General features: G+C 41.2%; 1 pseudogene; it reads left to right on the top strand.

Annotated features, from left to right (window-relative positions):
* The window catches only part of LOC147678710 (phospholipid scramblase family member 5-like), a 91,026-nt pseudogene that overhangs the window by 60,881 nt on the left and 13,523 nt on the right, over positions 1-16,622 (top strand).

Below are 16,622 nucleotides of genomic sequence, written 5' to 3'. Positions count from 1 at the left end.
CTTTAAGTCTTTGTAAGGATTTAGTACATTCCCTGTTAAACCATCCCCCGTTATTCCTAGGGCCCTTTGATTTTCTCCCGGTTAAGATTTGTGCAATGTTTTTATTAATGATGTCAAAACTGGCTAGAATATCAGCATTATCCTTTTCGGGTTCGAGGCAGCATTCCACCTCATCTATACAAGCAGACACAATGGTACATAGTAAACGTTCCTCATTATGCCTACCCCATTTAATTCTAGGGCCATTGGGTCTATGTGGGACAACATCTGTCACTGCACCGTGTAACGCCTTTACTTTATCCCCCCACAGGGAGAGATACATTGTTAGACAGTTATGATCACTTAGGGCTGGATCTACTATTACGGGTAAGGAACACAAAGCTGTAATACTGGCGGAGACAATGAGGTAGTCGATAACGGTGGCACAGTTCCTACCAATAAAGGTCGGTACCGACTTGCCCTCACTGTCTACGTCGGGTAACATAATGCATAAGTCCATTTTAAGCATAAGAGTGTTTAGAGATTCCCCATAAACCGAATGTAGAAAGTGGGTCTGATCTTCCCCTCCCTCACCCCCATACCCACACACCCTTTTGCCAGCAAATGTGCACATGTGAATGTTGAAATCACCACCCCACAAAATATCAAAAGACACATCACTGTGCTCATATAGCCTTTCCACCTCTGCTTCGAGTTCATCGACCATATCTGTTTTTGAGTGGTTAAAGACATTGTTGTAGTGGTTTATTACTAAAACGTTTCGCCCATTCCTGTGTTGTAACCACAACAGCTGAGAGTGCAGACCAACAGTCCGGTGGATTTTTACTCGAACCGGTAACCTCACAGAGAGCAATATCACCATCCCACCACTGGCTCTCCCCATGTTGGATGGCTGAGCATGGCAGTTATAGGCGACATACCCATCAAGATAGACATCTTCGGCCGCCCAAGTCTCCTGGAGACACATGATGTCAAATTGGGTTATAAATTCTAACCATCCTAGACGCTCTATCTTATTATTCCACCCGGCAATATTCCAACTCGCCATCTTATACCCCCGTTCTGTTGAACTAACAGCCTCAATAGATGGTGGCGGTAGGGTATGGATGTAGGTTACTTCCCCTGACACGGGGTCTTCAGATAGTCGGGTCGGAGTTGTACTTCCATTTGCCGGGGTAGGAGTATCTGAGTTACAATGAAGCTGCCCAGAATAACATGTATTATACACAGAGCTACAAATAACATTGTACCCATTGGGTGGGTTAATAACAGTTGAACCTTTTTCCCCCGTGCCTGCACCCATGTCTCCTCCTATATCTCCACACAGTTCCTTTCCCCCCTCCCCTGTGGCTCGATGGCATCAGTCACAGTCTTCCAGGCCGCTAAACACGTCAATCTAGGGGTGTAAAAGGTTTGAGATGGTCCATTCTCCTGTGTGTTAGGGAGTTATACCTTGGGCCTACAGTATTCCACCCATACGGGTCTACCCCTATAGGTGGTTGCGTGTTGTAGACAGGTGGACGATATGGATTTGAGAGCATTTGCCTCAATAACGGGGTGGGGGGAGCTCGCTGTGATTGATGATTGGGTGGGAACACCACTGAGCGAGGGTAAAAATATGTTAGGGGACGGGGGGTAATAGATTTACTACCGTGGTCAGAAGGCCAGTTAAGTATAAAATGGACGGCATTCTGGTCTCTAAAATTAATGACCACTATGTCTCCCTCAATATCTTTAGGTCTTCCTCCCAGCCAAGGAAGGCGGCGGACATGAACAATTTCTCCATTGATATTATTTGCAATAGGTCTGTGTAGACTTAACCAATGCGATATTTTATTTTTCAACTGGGCATAGCCCTCCCGTTTGTTCTTTTCCAGCTCTGGTACCCCAGTAAGGACTACAACAAAGGGTACAGCATCTGGTGGGAGTTCTGGAAGGGGGCCCTTGTTATAGTTACCTCGAGCCGGCCGCTCATTTCCTCTTTCTCTCTTTTTATTCCCTGGGGCTTGACCAAGATTATTCGAATGTCCACAAGACGTTACAGGCGGGGGCAATGTGGGTTTACTCATATTATTTGAGGATTGAGGCACAAGGGTAGTCTGCACAGGGGTAGGTATAGTGGTTATAACAGGAATACCTGATGAGGTGGGTAAAATTGGAGTTTGTAGAGGGGGATTAGGCAACACTTTATTAATCACTAGCTTGATTCCCAGTTCTTGTTCTATCTTCCCAAGTCTATCTTCTAGTTTATTAAGTCTATCTACAATAGCCAGTGTATAGGTCCTCATTATAGATTCTATGCTATCGATCAAGGCACCATTTGTAGGTTCCTGTAACGTCACAACCGCGGGGAGGCTATCGGCAGTGGGGATGACAGGGTCTATTAAGGGGGTTAAGCATGGATGCGTAGGTGATATAACTATCCTTCCTTTGTCTGTTACTTTAACCCGTCCTCCCCTAGTACTGTCGTCCTTTTTAATGCCAAAGTCTGCATGATTAATCTTCCTCTTTGGAAGGTCAGTTTTTTTGCGCCTTTTTGTCGGGGAGGGCCATAGATTTTAACTGGTGTGACTTTTTTTGCCCTACTTTTAACTGCTTTAGGTTGTTTAGGAATAGGGGTAATTTGTGCTTTAGTTATAACAATAGATTTAGTTGTACTAGGAGTGGTAGCAATGGTTGGCAGTTTACTAGTAGTGCCTAAGGGTTCAGGTTCGCTCGTAGATGTTCCCTCTCTAAATATTAGAGGTATGCTGTCCTGCGAGGGGGTACAGATATTTTCAGTAGGGGTTCCGTCCCCCATAGAGCTAATTAACACTGGTGACACCAGGAATGGTCTATTCTTTAGGCTTTCAACCGACCGCCGTCGCTCTGCCCGAAGTTCTTCAAGGGTGGGGGTAGCTGGAGAATCCAAGAGAGTTTTCTTAAAATAATTATCTAGTTTCCCATTTATCAAGCTTACAGGTTTCTCAGGGCCAGCCATCTCCGGGGTTAGTAATACTCCTTTACCCAAAATTAATTAATATTATTTAATTACCAATTAATTATTAATTAACACTAACAATAAAGTAAATATATTAGCACATTAGCTGTAATTAATTTAATTTAATAAATAATATTATTTTTTTCAAAATAATTAATTTACAATAACTAAAAATTATATATATAAATAAATTACTCTAAATAATGTAATTAACTAATTAATATTATTTAATTACCAATTAATTACTAATTAAAAATATGTAAAAAATGATATTAATTAATTAACTAATTAATAGTAATTAATTACCAATTAATTATTAATTAAAAATATTTACAAACATATATTAATTAATTAATTATTATTAAATTACTCCCCACCCATACCCCCTATTAACCCAACATCCCGCTCCTAAACATTAACTACAATTTATATTACTATTAATAATTTTTTTTAATTTTTTAACCTTTTTTCTACATATTATTGAAATTTTTTACTTTGACTATTTATATATATTTTGTCGATATTTTTGTACTCGATATTTTTTTAACATTATTTTAATCGATATTTTGACCAACGATATTTTTGTAATCGATATTTTATTATTATCGATATTTTTAACTCGATATTTTGTCCATTCGATATTTTGGAGTCGATATTTTGTCTGTGCACCGTTTTGAGAAACTGACATGCTGATGTTTGAAGATAAAAATGATGAACAATCCAAAGCATAATTGAAGTTGTTCTTTTAATGATAATTCAAATGGAGTTAAGGGGATTTATAGCTGTATTTCCTTTGTGCCAGTGGGCTCTTTCTTATGTGTCTGTTGTTTTCGTTAGTTGTGTGGAGGCATTTTATGTCGATGAACCTTGCGTGCCATTGTTATTAGTAACCCAGATGTATGCTGGGGGGGGGTTGGTGTTCGACAACACTATCAAGTTTTAAATATTGTTCAGCCAAAATATTGTATTCAGAATACTGACTGCCACATTATCATGTAGATCATTATTTATAGGCAAGTTCTTTACTCTATATATATATTTATCTTGAATTTGTGTGTATCTTCAAGGTCCATAGTTGTTCATTTAAGAATAGTAAATCTATCCTTAAGTATGTAAACATACTTTCCTGATTTGTATTGGTCATTTTTCTAGTTAAGATATTTGGTCATGACAATATATTGTCACTCAGTATTGTGACATACATCTGAGTGGTCCCTACTATTTGTCCTGCAAGGGATGGTCACTATTGGTATTGTATTTGAGGTGATCACTCATGTACTGTTGTTAGCGTACCATGTTTTTACATTGTTCCCTGTTATACCTGCGGAAGGGCCATCACCATGATTTGAAATTGTTAAATGGTAGATGAACTAATGCAGCCTTTTCTGTTTTTACTTTCAGATCGACCAAGTTGTGATCCACGAAAAATGTAAGGTTTGATTTATGGATTCCTTTTGTTCTTACCAATAATTTGTGAGATCATGTCTCACAAGGAATAGATAAAGTGTAGGATAGTCCACGCACGATTAATAATTATATAATGACTTCTTACAGACCACAGATGTAAGACAGATCTTTCACCTAGCCCTATAATATTAGTTGTTTATTGGCGTGAGTTGTCTTGCTTTTACTCTGATGGATGAAGTTGACCATTAAGAGATACACATTTTTTTGTCTCTGCTCTGGTTGATGATGACGATGACTAGGATGTGGTTCCTATTTTCTAAGCCCCGGTTGAGGCTTACCATTTATGGATATGACATATATTGTTCTGTTGCTCTAATGTTTGATGAATACGAATAAGATTTGTTTATTTTTGTCACTCTCCTGATTAATGAGGATTAAAAGTCTTTGATATTGTTGTGTTTGTCCTAGTTGATGGCAATAATGAGTAAGTCTTAGGTATTTTTGTAGTACGTCTGATTGATGACAATAAGTAAGATTTGAATACAGTAGTCTCTGCATTTGATGATGATGAAGAATAAGACTGATTCTGGGTGATAACGACAATGAATTCACCTTGGATATTGCTGTGTATGCCCTGGTACCTGATAAGTATGAAAGACTTGGATATGATGTCTATCTGGTGAGTTATGCAAGTATGTTATGTTTGTATTTACATTACTTAAAGAGGACCATGAACAAGATTTATATAAAGATATTCCTTGCTCTGGTGAAGTTGTCAACCAATAAGACTTAGTTGGTTTTACCTCTACTTTTGGTTGATGAGGATAATAAGCAAGACTTAAATAACCTTTTCTCTGCATTGGTAGTTTGTGGTGAATAAATAATTTGTTGTCTTATTCTGGTCCATGATGTTTTTAAATTGTTGCATTTTTTCCTGGTTTATAACTATCATAACTCATCCTTGGGTATTTTTGTTGGTACATCTGATTGATGACAATAAATATACCTGGAGAGCATTGTATCTGCCATGTTGATGATGATGAATATGTCCTGGATTCTGGGTGATGACGGCCATTACGAAGACTTGGACATTGTTACCTCAACCCAGCTACATAATAATTATGAACAAGACATGGATACAGGTGGCTCTTCTGTAGTTAATGATGGTGATGAATGCTACTGGGCTGTCTTGGTCTTTGCTCCACTTAAAGGTGTCTACAAACCAGATTTGCATAAAGATGTCTTTGTCTTGGTTTTGCATGACAATGAATAAGACTTGGTTGTTTTTGCCTCTCCTTGGCTTGATAATGATAACGATTAAGACTTAAATATTTGTTGCTACCCGGGTGGATGGATAGAAATACGATTCATTCAGTGTGATCTTGCCCTGTTACATCATGAATATGAATAGAAGTTATTTAATCTTTTTGCTCGGCTAATGTGGCCTATAAATAAGTCTTGGACATTGATTGATGACAACGATTAAAGATACTGCTATAATGGCCATGATTGCGGATTACAAATACGACTTGGATACTGCTGTCTGTCCTTGCATATGACTATCGCGAATTGACTGACATACTGTTGTTTCTGCCTTTGCTGATGAAAACCATGAAAACGAGTTGGTTCTTTTTGTTGGTATTTTGTCTTTACTCCAGTTCATAATGATTACAAACAAGACATACTCAGTTTACTCTACCAAGATTGATAGTGACAATGAATACAATGTTCCTAATGTGGTCTCTGGCATGGTTGATGACCCCATAGAACTAGACCATTGTTTTCGCATCACTGGTTGAAGACAAAGAAGAGTAAGACTTGGATTTGTTTTGTCTCTACCCTAGTTAATGGCTACTATTGTTAAGACTTTGATATTGGTGTCTTTCTTCTGACCAATGTCAACAATAAATCCTGGATTTTTATGTCTCTGCCCTGGATGATAACAAATATTTTGATATTGTTGTCTCCGTCCTAGCTGAACATGACTTTCTATATGAATTAGACATGGTCACCTTTTTCCTGGTAGATCACAAAGATCCGACTTGAACATCATTGCCTCTGCTCTTGATAATGATGACCATGAACTAGACTCATTAATGGTGATAAAGACAACACTGATTAATCAAGTGTATGTGTTTGATAACAAACATGTAGCCGGAGGGGTTCCTGTGTGTGATGATGACTTTTAAACATGCATGATTGGTATTAGAGATGATGGAGTTAACGGGATGTGATCTCATATATTTATTTTAAGTTTCCAGTGCGCAAATATGGGGACGGAGTTATGAAATTATAAACACCTTGAACCAGAGGATTTTTTTTGCCAAGCAGGAAGAAAGCGTCCTTTGTCCACTCTACAACCTTCATGTCCTGGACAACAATAACAGAGAAGTGATTCAGTTCTTACTGAACTTCAAGTGTTCCTGCTCCTCAAACGAGGTAAGGTCCCTGCAATTCCAGAGCTGACAACAATTTTTGGGGATGGAGTTTTTTACTGCTGAGGTCACTCACCCGTAGTAGTAAAATAGATGGATTCAAGTGAATGAAGACATCAACTTTGTGTTCTCTTAAAAGTTGAGCACGGTCAGGTTCAAATTCTACTATTACCATGTCATCTTTTCATTTTTCAAACCGAGGTATTCACAGGTGTACAAAAGTGATACTTCTGAACCAGTATCCTCATTGTATACTCTACTATCTCATAAGAGTACTGCACCATGGGCCCCTTCAAGCCTGGACATAGATCCCCTATTGATGGAGGTCTCAACACTCTGAAATGTGATCTTCTGATGACACTTCTTAAAGCCATATAACTAGAAATTGTTTTGAGTGCACACTCTTGTTTACTGACTAATTCTATATTGCAGTTGGAGATCCATTGCCCACCTGGCAACATTATTGGATACAGCGTTTGGAACTACAGCAACGTGGTAACTAGCCTCTACATCCAAAATGAAGCCAAACAGACCGCCCTCGTGACTGTGGGCCCTGGCCTCCAAACCAGCATCTTCGGCGACGTGGTTTTTGAGGTAAAGAAGTAGAAGGGGAAGTTTCAGATTAAAGAGATGGATGAAAAGAAGAAAAGGAAAACATGAGTAAGGAAGGGAGGCCGTAAGGAATTAGGGAGGTAAGGACAGCTTAAAGTAGAGAAAATTGAATGGAGGATGGAATGAGCGAGAGAGGTATGATATAGAAAATATAAAAGAAGCATGGAAAGATCAGTGTGAAGAGGTTGGAATAAGGTGGAGAAATATATGGGAATGAAAGTCAACAGCAATGATAGAAATGAGGAAAGGAGAACAGAATGTTTAAATGGACTGGGAAGAAGGGAGAGAAAAGGGAGAATGATAAAAAAAAAGGATGAAAGTTAATCGGAACATATAAAGTGTCCACAGAATAACAGATCAAATATGAACATAGTTTGACAAGAGAAGCAGGGAATGAGAAGTATGAAAGAGTAGAGGGAAAACCAGAGGAAGGAAGTAATGTAGCTGGTAGACCCCAGTAACTAATATAAAGCACTATACTCACCCTTTAAAAACAACACATGTTTACTGTGATGCTGCAGCAGTAACAGGAGCTTAGGTCTTACTCTCTTGGTGTCTCAGGACCAAGAAAAACTCTAAATATTAATGTGATATCCAATAAATAGACATCAATATCTTCCATTCATAGTTTCTTTTCCTCGAAATACTATAGTGCCTCTGCTCTGTCTCTTAAGTTCTTCTTAGTACCACCTACTTATAAGAGTAGCTCTGTTGAATTGGGTCAGTCTTTCAGTAGCCTGGAATCCTTCCAGTGCTGTTCATGAAAGAGGCCCCAGGTACATTTTTAAATCAATATATATCTGATTCTTCCTTATTATATGAAAGTATTTTCCAGCAGCATAAGGACCACTCTTAATTTACATTCTCCAAACAAATCCCAAGTTCCTCGAACTTCTGCTTTCAGTAAATTAGACGATCATCCCTTGATGACAACCCAGGAATCTGCGACCCTAGCGCGTCCCTTGTCCAAAGCTTTTATAGTATCCCCTCTTTCATACAAAACCAGTCTAAATGTAATACCCAAAAGATGAATGGAGTTCTAGAAGACTCAGCAGTAAGGTTGAGAAGATACAGCAAAGGTTTATTCCAGGATGCAAACCTCCTTCCACAATCCTCTGCAGTCAGCAGTAACCAGCATTTTCAGAACACTCACTACAAGACTCTTATAACAGAACCTTGTTGCTATGCCCTTACACATCAATGGAGCCTCTGTGGTGCATATCTCCTTTCTTATACAAATAACTATATTTTGAAACATTACATCTTTTGGCTTTTTATAAAAAACTATACTGCTGCATGCTGCAGACTACCACACAACTCACACTCCTGCATGCCACACACTCCTGCACGCCACACACTGCTACACGCCACACACTGCTGCACGCCACACACTGCGGCACGCCGCACACTGCGGCACGCCGCACACTGCTGCACGCCACACACTTCTGCACGCCACACACTACTGCACGCCACACACTGCTGCACGCCGCACAATGCTGCACGCCGCACAATGCTGAACGCCACACAACACCACCACATCACTCGAGGACACCACCACATCACTCGAGGACACCACCACATCACTCGAGGACACCAACACATGACTCAGGGACACCACCACATCACTCAGGGACACCACCACATCACTCAGGGACACCACCACATCACTCAGGGACACCACCACATCACTTAGGGACAAACACCACATCACTCAGGGACAACACCACATCACTCAGGGACACCACCCTCCAACTCCAACCTCCAACTCAACCCTCCACCCTCCAACCCCACCCTCCAACTCCAACCCCACCCTCCAACTCCAACTCCACCCTCCAACTCCACCCTCCAACTCCACCCTCCAACTCCACTCTCCGACTCCACCCTCCAGCTCCAACTCCACCCTCCAACTCCACCCTCCAACCCCAACTCCACCTTCCAACCACACCCTCAAACTCCAACCCCACCCTCCAACTCCGCCCTCACTCTATCGCCCTCACTCTATCTATCGCCCTCACTCTATCTATCTATCGGCATCACTCTATCTATCTATCGGCCTCACTCTATCTATCGACCTCACTCTATCTATCGGCTTCACTCTATCTATCGGCCTCACTCTATCTATCTATTGGCCTCACTCTATCTATCTATCGGCCTCACTCTATCTAGCTATCGGCCTCACTCTATCTATCTATCGGCCTCACTCTATCTAGCTATCGGCCTCGCTCTATCTATCTATCTATCTATCTATCTATCGGCCTCACTCTATCTATCTATCGGCCTCACTCTATCTATCTATCTATCTATCTATCTATCTATCTATCTATCTATCTATCTATCTATCTATCTATCGGCCTCACTCTATCTATGTAGAGCCCTCACTCTATCTATCTATGTAACGCCCTCACTCTATCTATGTATCACCCTCACTCTATCTATCTATCTATGTATCACCCTCACTCTATCTATTTATCTATGTAATGCCCTCACTCTATCTATCTATGTAACGCCCTCACTCTATCTATCTATGTAACGCCCTCACTCTATCTATCTATGTATCTCCCTCTATCTATTACCACCCTGCCTCTATCTATCTATCGCACTCACTCTATCTATCTATTGCATCACCACAGCATCACTCAGCACCACCACAGCATCACTCAGGGGCACCACAACATCACTCATGGGCACCACAACATCACTATGCGCTACCACAGCATCAATGAACACCACAGCATCACTCGCCGCCACCACAACATCACTCAGCGCCACCACAGCATCAATCTGTGCAATCATTCAACAACAACTGGTTCAAATATGTTCGCTCAATGTTTCAAGCTTTATTACAAATGTCACAAAAAGATGTTTATATATCACTTCTGTTCTTGGATTTTCTTCATAATAAAATACAATGAACATAATCTTCACAAAAGTTATTTACAAAAGTTTAAGCTATTGCCATTATAAATTACAATAACTTTTTTAAAATTATTAATTATTACAAAAATTACAAGCCATTGTTATTTGTAATATCAATACATCTAAGTCATGTAAATACAACACATATTGCGTTACAAATGCTATAGGTGTCACATTTGCGAAAGTTAAAACTATTGGCATTGTAAATGACAAAGTTAATAATTTCGCTATTTTCAAAACCAACACATAAATAAAAAATGTGTCATTTCCAATACCAATAGCTCAAACTTTCCTAATACGAGACCTATTGCATTGTTAATGCTTGTTTTGCATTGGCACTGCCTCTAAAGCTTTATTGTACCCGTCAGTTGTAATGATAGATTCATTTCTAGAACTAAAGTACTACAAACTGTATGCATTACTCTAATAATGTATTATCTCCACAAATTCTTGGTCACACTGTTCGCATCAGCTAAACCTTGTGTTTAGTGTTTTCCTTTATAATATTTCTTAAATAGGGCTTGATTATGAGTTGCTTGTTATATTCAGGCTGGTGCGTAAAACACTGTTTAAGCACAGGTCAGAATTATGAATTAAAAGGTATTTAATGCATCTGATAATTATCTGATGCAGTTAATACATTGCACTTTGTTCAATTTCAACAATTCAAACCAGGAGAAAAGTGTACGGTATTTACCGTACCATGCCCAATTTGCTGCGTTAAACACAAAAACCTGCATGTTATTCCCCAGTAACTCATAATAGGTGCTATTTATCACACTTGATAAACAACATACGTCATGGCATTATTTATCAGGTATGCTAAATACCACCTATAATTGTAATCTGGCAAATACTCACAAAATTCAGCACCTGTTTTGTGTGAATGTCTGCTATTCCCAAAAAAGTGAAAAAAATTAGGGGTTAGCGAATAATTCTGCGCCGCAGGAATTTTGCCCTTTCCGCGTTTTGCTTGCAACACAGAGTTCTTGCAAAACTCCACCAACCGCCGTGTGGCAGAGTTTTATCTTGCGTGCAGCTCACTAACGTTAGGTTGGCGAGTGCAGGTTAGAATTTGCATCCCCTAGCAGGATTTCTCAACGTGAGCGGGCACGGCAGCTCGCAACCATTCGCATTGAGAAAGCTCCCGCTTGAGCAGAAAATCAGTTGATTCTTCATCCATTTGAGATGGTGGTATGCAGAGGCTACATCTAAGGTTTTAAATATCTTGGCATCATGTACAAGCATCACCATCTCTTCAGTACTGGGTAAAGAATATTTATTTCAACCATGCATTTGTTACTATCCCGCAAGTGTAGGCGTAGCCTAATGTCTTTCCCGGCGTTTTTGCAATGACCAGTGGGGCTAACCATTCTGTTGCTTCACCCGGTTATTTCACCTGGATCTTGCATAACTCATCGAGTTCCACAGAAATAGCCCCTTTTACACTTATTGGCATTTCCTTCAATTGAATTAAACTCCACATTTTCTTTGTACACCTCACCCTCTTCACAGTTGGACTGACACTGGGCTCAAGCTTCATGCCTATTGTTTTTTGATGAGGCTAAATTAAGATAGTCTCCTTTACTAGATATGTGAACTTTGCCCACTGCAAATATTCCTTTAAACTCTTTGCATGCATCAACATTTCCTCTTGTTTTGGCGTGCTCTCCTGCCTAACCACTGTGTTGAGATGAGATTTCCTCAATTTCCTTCCATTTTTTAAAGTGTTTTACAAGATGGTATAGTATGATTTACCTCTAGAATCAACCATTTTTTCTGCAACTTCACGATCAGTCATTATTCTTACCAGCAGTCTGTTTTTTTTATCCCCACCGTTCATCTATAATACAGTATCTTTATAATCCTCCAACACTTCTTTTATATCTTTATTATCTCTCAGACATTTTCAATGTGTCAGAATATCTTGTTTTTCCCATCACTCTTACAAGCAACCTTTACTGCTTAGTGTTCCCTATTAGCCCTGTGCCCTTATCATCCTCAACAGAAATACTGTCCCTTGATCTTTTGAAAAATCCTTGACTCCCTTGAAATCTTGACATTTTTAGGCACCACTTGCACACTTTCACTCTATTTCCATTGCTGATCTCGTCCACACATATCACTGTCTGTATGTTCCAACTCTTTACCGTTTCCTTGAACGCGTGTGAAGTGTCATACCTCTGTACATCTTGTTCTACATTGAGTCCAGTCTGGTAAAAATGACAATAATGACCCTCAACAGCTGCCGCTGGAAAGGTGTCCACAACCCCTTGCTACACTTGGAATACATTACTTTATTCAACAGTAATATAATCTTTTTACTTAATTACTCTATCAAACATATTCATTGTTGAGGTTCACTGTAGCTAGGATCAGCAATGTCAAAAACCACGATTTAAGCTTTCTTTTTATCGGGTCCATGGAATATCTAGGTACACCCTAACTATCAGGAGCACAAATAGAATGTTTACATTTTATAAAAACATAACCACATAGAAAAATCCCCCACACCCAAAAACAGGGGTTTAATTAATGGTTTTATAATTTTTCTTCTCTGGTGGTGCATGTTGAGACTCAAATGCTACTACACACACAAGAGTCACATGCTATCACAAATAAGTGTTTTTAAAAAAATGGTATTAACTTTACCTAATAAGATGAATTTAAAATGTATAACCTTTAAATAAAAGATCACTTCTTCTGACTCTGGGTCTATCCTTTACTTATAATATTACTGAGTTTATTTTTAAACCGTGACATGTCAAACGTCTTGTCATAAATATAGAGCAGTTCTTCAGGTTTACATTACTGAGAACATAAGGCTGTCATGACCTTTAGTCAGTCTGTCAGACCTTTCATTATTTAAAATGAAGGGGGAAACTGAGAAGGGCTTTCATTACCTAAGGCTCTTTAGGAGACAGGATTGAGCACAGTCTTCAGCCGAACCCAAACTGCCCCTTTCATCAGTCTGCATCACCCCAACATTCAGTAATGACATCACAGCTCCCCTTGGCTCTGACTGGCAATAGAATGTTCCTTGACGACACTGAAGACCTAACAACCAGGAATGGGGTGCAAAGCATACTCAGAACAATGTAAAGCCGGGACACAGGCCAGGTACACTCTGATCCTGCTAAACCCTTCCAGGTACAGAACCCTGGTTTCCACACCACCCAGGGGCTCCAACAAGAACTGTACAAAACTAGAACAAGAATAGAGGATTGGTAAGAGAGAGTGATGGAGGGAGGGAGAGCGGGAGAGAGACACACCCCTGTCTGCACACCACACAGGGGCTACAAGAACTGCACAAACTAGAACAAGAATAGAGGATTGGTAAGAGAGAGTGACGGAGGGAGGGAGAGAGACACACCTCTGTCTGCACACCACCCAGGGGCTCCAACAAGAACTGTGCAAACTAGAACAAGAATAGAGGGTTGGTAAGAGAGAGTGATGGAGGGAGGGAGAGCGGGAGAGAGACACACCCCTGTCTGCACACCACCCAGGGGCTACAACAAGAACTGCACAAACTAGAACAAGAATAGAGGGTTGGTAAGAGAGAGTGATGGAGGGAGGGAGAGCGGGAGAGAGACACACCCCTGTCTGCACACCACCCAGGGGCTACAACAAGAACTGCACAAACTAGAACAAGAATAGAGGGTTGGTAAGAGAGAGTGATGGAGGGAGGTAGAGCGGGAGAGAGACACACCCCTGTCTGCACACCACCCAGGGGCTACAACAAGAACTGCACAAACTAGAACAAGAATAGAGGGTTGGTAAGAGAGAGTGATCGAGGGAGGGAGAGCGGGAGAGAGACACACCCCTGTCTGCACACCACCCAGGGGCTACAACAAGAACTGCACAAACTAGAACAAGAATAGAGGATTGGTAAGAGAGAGTGACGGAGGGAGGGAGGGAGAGAGACACACCCCTGTCTGCACACCACCCAGGGGCTACAACAAGAACTGTACAAACTAGAACAAGAATAGAGGATTGGTATGAGAGAGTGACGGAGGGAGGGAGAGAGACACACCCCTGTCTGCACACCACTCAGGGGCTCCAACAAGAACTGGGCAAACTAGAACAAGAATAGAGGATTGGTACGAGAGAGTGACGGAGGGAGGGAGAGAGACACACCCCTGTCTGCACACCACCCAGGGGCTCCAACAAGAACTGGGCAAACTAGAACAAGAATAGAGGATTGGTACAAGAGAGTGACGGAGGGAGGGAGAGAGACACACCCCTGTCTGCACACCACCCAGGGGCTCCAACAAGAACTGGGCAAACTAGAACAAGAATAGAGGATTGGTACGAGAGAGTGACGGAGGGAGGGAAAGAGACACACCCCTGTCTGCACACCACCCAGGGGCTCCAACAAGAACTGGGCAAACTAGAACAAGAATAGAGGATTGGTACGAGAGAGTGACGGAGGGAGGGAGAGAGACACACCCCTGTCTGCACACCACCCAGGGGCTCCAACAAGAACTGGGCAAACTAGAACAAGAATAGAGGATTGGTACGAGAGAGTGACGGAGGGAGGGAGAGAGACACACCCCTGTCTGCACACCACCCAGGGGCTCCAACAAGAACTGGGCAAACTAGAACAAGAATAGAGGATTGGTACGAGAGAGTGACGGAGGGAGGGAGAGAGACACACCCCTGTCTGCACACCACCCAGGGGCTCCAACAAGAACTGGGCAAACTAGAACAAGAATAGAGGGTTGGCAGGAGGGAGAAAGATGAGGCGGCTGAGTATGAGGGATATCGCAAGAGGTGGGAGTCATGGCAGTGATCAAAAAGAAATGCCTCCTTGACTCAGGCATACAGCTCTTGACTAAAGCTTTCAAATGGTGTGAGATGTAAAACAACATGGAAACCCTCCTTTCCACTCAATGTTAACACCAGTGGCCTGACTTACAGCTCAGCGGTAATGGAAAATCCTCTGATTTCAATGCCCAAAATCTTTATACACAGTTTGAATAAGAAATGCCCACTGATTTACATCTCTTTCTCCTTGCAAGATATCAGCACACTATCACAATCTCATGTGGGTCTTACTCTAAAAGTCACTTTGCAAGTCAAGAGCAGGCATCTCCCACAGATGTCCAACAAACATGCCTCTGATTGCTGAACCTCTTGACAGATGTGGCTGTTGCTGACAAAGGAGCATTTACAGAGCCTGTTCCTTTAAAACATGTTTTTTTCTCTTCTGCGACTTTCTAGAGTTATTCAAATAGAAGTGCTGGTGCATCTCAGTTGGAGCTGGGGGCGTGGAACATGGCAGTCATGCTTTGAGCAGGGTGGCATAGAGTTCAGTATAGAATGAGGCATGATGGAAATGAACAGGGTGCCTCCTGGGTGAAGGATGCAAAGAATTCTTTCAGTGCCTTGCCTCTACCATGTGTCTCAACAGGTGAAGTCCAACGATGAAACGCACACCGTGGGTTTGATTCGTCAGGACAGTGGGCTCTTTTCCGTCCAGTTTCCACTTGACCTGGAAGTGAAGTTAAAGGCTGTTCTCCTCGGAACCTGCTTCCTTTTGGTGAGTATTTTCAAATGTGAACAGATTTATTTTAACATAAAACACATAAAAGGTGAAGGGAGGAAGGCTTATGATTCATCTATATATAACACTCTTTAGCACACGTATATCAATTCACAGAGTAACACAGGTGCGTAACGTGTTTAGTAAATGCAAACATAAATATTAGGCCAGAAATGTTTCTTCTTTCTTCTTTGTCGTTCAATTTAATGTGTGCAAATCTTCCCAAATTGTTCTCTGCAGCCAACACGTGTCTGATTCTTCGAGCGTACTCGGCATGATAGACATCGCGGTGACGTCGTGGTGGAGTTTTTCAACACTGGAGTGAGCTCTGAGAAGAGTTTTGACTCGAAGATTCAGATACCAGGAAAATATATTGAACATTGACTCCACCACACCGGAAACCCATTGTTGGTTGGAAATATCACCACATATAAAAACAGCTCTTACACAAGAAATAGCCTTGAGAAAGTCGCAGGACGACCTCCCGGTTGCCACGAAACACGTGTTGGCTGTAGAGATCAACTTAGGAAGATTTGCACACATTAAAGTGAATGACAAAGAAGAAAGAAGAAAAAATGTTTGCCTATTTTTTATGTTTGCACTTGCTAAACACATTACGTACCTGTGTTACTCTGTAAATTGATATATGTGTGCTAAGGAGTGTTATATGTTCTTGAGGGCTGAGGCCTGTCCTGGGGAGTTTGGTGGTTCTCCTCACTTTTTAGCA

Source organism: Lissotriton vulgaris, chromosome 12 (genome assembly GCF_964263255.1).
Source record: "Lissotriton vulgaris chromosome 12, aLisVul1.2, whole genome shotgun sequence".
Taxonomy (NCBI): Eukaryota; Metazoa; Chordata; class Amphibia; order Caudata; family Salamandridae; genus Lissotriton; species Lissotriton vulgaris.
The sequence above is the reverse complement of the archived record's forward strand: the minus strand, read 5'-3'. Positions and strand labels throughout refer to the sequence as shown.